Source organism: Bison bison, unplaced genomic scaffold (assembly GCF_000754665.1).
Source record: "Bison bison bison isolate TAMUID 2011002044 unplaced genomic scaffold, Bison_UMD1.0 scf7180017864330, whole genome shotgun sequence".
Lineage (NCBI taxonomy): Eukaryota > Metazoa > Chordata > Mammalia > Artiodactyla > Bovidae > Bison > Bison bison.
The window spans coordinates 4,888,507-4,892,342 of record NW_011494902.1 but is presented as its reverse complement, the minus strand read 5'-3'; positions in this window follow the sequence as shown (position 1 = coordinate 4,892,342).

Genomic DNA, 3,836 nt, shown 5'->3' with positions numbered 1-3,836 from the left:
AGCCTTGACTAGACAAACCTTTGTTGGCAAAGTAATGTCTCTGCTTTTGAATATGCTATCTAGGTTGGTCATAACTTTCCTTCCAAGGAGTAAGCATCTTTTAATTTCATGGCTGCAGTCACCATCTGCAGTGATTTTGGAGCCCCAAAAAATAAAGTCAGCCACTGTTTCCACTGTTTCCCCATCTATTTCCCATGAAGTGATGGGACTGGATGCCATGATCTTCATTTTCTGAATGTTGAGGTTTAAGCCAACTTTTTCACTCTCCTCTTTCACTTTCATCAAGAGGCTCTTTAGTTCCTCTTCACTTTCTGCCATAAGGATGGTGTCATCTGCATATCTGAGATTATTGATATTTCTCCCGGCAATCTTGATTCCAGCTTGTGCTTCTTCCAGTCCAGCGTTTCTCATAATGTACTCTGCATATAAGTTAAATAAACAGGGTGACAATATACAGCCTTGACATACTCCTTTTTCTATTTGGAACCAGTCTGTTGTTCCATGTCCAGTTCTAACTGTTGCTTCCTGACCTGCATACAAATTTCTCAAGAGGCAGATCAGTTGGTCAGGTATTCCCATCTCTTTCAAAATTTTCCACAGTTTATTGTGATCCACACAGTCAAAGACTTTGGCATAGTCAATAAAGCAGAAATAGATGTTTTTCTGGAACTCTCTTGCTTTTTCCATGATCCAGCGGATGTTGGCAATTTGATCTCTGGTTCCTCTGCCTTTTCTAAAACCAGCTTGAACATCTGGAAGTTCACAGCTCATGTATTGCTGAAGCCTGGCTTGCAGAATTTTGAGCATTACTTTACTAGCATATGAGATGAGTACAATTGTGCGGTAGTTTGAGCATTCTTTGGCATTGCCTTTCTTTGGGATTGGAATGAAAACTGATCTTTTCCAGTCCTGTGGCCACTGCTGAGTTTTCCAAATTTGCTGGCATATTGAGTGCAGCACTTTCACAGCATCATCTTTCAGGATTTGAAGTCGCTCAACTGGAATTCCATCACCTCCACTAGCTTTGTTCGTAGTGATGCTTTCTAAGGCCCACTTGACTTCATATTCCAGGATGTCTGGCTCTATGTCAGTGATCACACCATCGTGATTATCTGGGTCGTGAAGATCTTTTTTGTACAGTTCTTCTCTGTATTCTTGCCACCTCTTCTTAATATCTTCTGCTTCTGTTAGGTCCATACCATTTCTGTCCTTTATCGAGTCCATCTTTGCATGAAACTACTCGTTACTAAATGCTAGTTCAAGCTACTCAACACTCCCCATCTCTGAAATTCACTTATTCTTACTACTGGTGCTACTGGTGTTTCTTTTACATTTTTTTTCTGAGTATTTCAGACCAGCTCTTAATATGCTGGGCCAGATGCTAAACATAAAGATTTGGTCCTCCCGTGTTTCATATATAAGCTAGTAGATGCAGATGTAAATACTTCTTAACAGTAAGGAATACAAACAATTTGTCACAGAAAGTGGATTTTAAGTGAGATGTAAGAAAGAATTCCTTAATGAGACATCAGGATGTTGTGGAAACTCCTTTGGTGGAAGTCTTTTCAAGCAGCTCACTTTTTATTTCTGGACAATTAAAGCATCACTTTCCTAAAGAAGGGGATGTTGACATTCCTTCCAAAGTTAAAAGATTTTATTTTTTATTGCTTAAATTAATAACATTTTCTCCCAAAAGTTAAAAATAATAGCAATAATAAATGTTCATTCAGTGATGGTTGTGTGGCAATATTTGACCTGAATTTGGTTTCATTCTCACCTTTGCAAGAGAATTAAAGACCAGTGTGTGATCAAAGTAACTTAGATCAGTTCTACAAAGTCTCTAAAGACCACATGAATCCTGAAACATCAGGGACTCTACAATCATCACTCCACACTGGTCAGCAAGCAGGTGCCACTGTCAAGGTCTTCATAGGCTCTTGTGTCCGAGAGGCTCAGTGTTCTCTGTACATATGGATTTGACGGCTGTTGCTTTGAGCATAAGTAACTGGAGTCTTCCTCCTCCTTGATGTGCTGCCAGCCTTCCCCTCTGACTCCCCCAGGGAGAAGGACACAGATCCCCACCGATCTCAGCCAGCCCCATCTGTCCCCTGTTCAGTTCTGTAGAAATTTAGTTCCCACCTCTGCCTCCTCAAACCACAGTGCTCTCTTGCCTCCTCCTCTGGGGCCCCAGCCAGGATCTCCTCTGAGATTGTGCCCAGAGGCCTCCCCAAAACACAAAACAAGAAGGTGTCCCTGGTAACATGAACTTCACCACTGGCAGAAGCACATCAGTGCAGCCCAGCACCCTTGGAGTAGGGAGAAGGAAACTCTCTGAAAGAATACACATACAAAATTAAAGAAACTAAATTTCCCTGACACACGCAAACTGCTAGGCTTCCCAGGTGGCACAAGTGGTGAAGAACCCACTGCCAATGCAGGGGACATAAGAGATGCAGGTTCGATCCCTGGGTCAGGAAGATCCCCTGGAGAAAGGCATGGTAACCCATTCCAGTGTCCTTGCCTGGAGAATCCCATGGACAGAGGAGCCTAGCAGGCTACAGACCACAGAGTTGCAAAGAGTCAGATACGACTGAAGCGACTTAGCACACACATGCACATATGCAAACCGCTAACACAGTGCTAGCTACACACTCAGTGAGTCCTATTAATACCTGTCAGCATCCATCAGATCACACCGCCTAGGAATGGCATATGTGTACCGGCAGACACATGTCTGGTTTGCTCACACCCTGCTAGGCCTAGCAGGGTTCCTGGCACATGGCAGGTATTCCATAAACAGTGTTCAAAGACTAATTTGTTATTCCATGAATGAGGAGTGCAAACTTTCCTAGAAACTGGTGCAAAGTTGGAGATACGACTAGATATAAGAACTACTATGTTTGTGGGTAAAAATCAGGCAGTTGCTCAAAAAAACATAACCATTTTGGTCGCTGGCAACAGGGTGAAATGTTCGCCATTCATCTTCATAGACAAATGTTCCTTCTTTCTACTTTTATGTATGTTCCAAAATGTCTGTAATAAACAGATAGCAGTTGTACTTTTGGTAAATTAACTGTCTAAAAACATAATTTCTTCATGTCCTCACTTCCCCACTGCCTATTTTCCTACTAATTTGGAGACAGAAATATGCGTGTGTTCGCCACATTGTATGCTCCTGATTGGTCCCACTTGTTGGTGGGGTAAAGAATGCCATTTGCAGAAAGTGAAAGAAAATAGATCTAAGAAGCTGCTAAGAGTAGTTAATGACTCTGTCTAATCCCTCCCAGACTTCATGGATGGGGAATGAGGGAATCTCCAGTTCTTCAGTTCCTTTATTTGTTTACCCAGAGCTTCTGGGTAGGAACAATTTTCCTGCTATGTTGATCTCCCATAAAACAGGTGCAGAACTGGACCCTGTGGGTGTCTAAAGGAAGTAATGGTCAACACAAAAGTAAGACCTTTGGGACATTGGGCTTCCCTGGTGGCTCAGCTGGTAAAGAATCCACCTGCAACGTGGGAGACCTGGGATTGATTCCTGGGTTGGGAAGATCCCCTGGAGAAGGGAATGGCTACCCACTCCAGTATTCTGGCCTGGAGAATTCCATGGACTGTATAGTCCATGGGGTCACAAAGAGTCGACACAACTGAGCAACTTTCACTTGGAACATTAGTCTTGCCTCCGCTGGTCACATGCCAGTGATGCTATGTCTCTAAAAGGAGCTCTCTCCAGGATCGGGATTGAGGGTTGTCACTATCTAAATGACACCATGGGGAGAAGATAGGGCCAGAGAAGATTTTGCTGGCTCCTTTCCACCCCCATTGGTGGTCCTCAGAGA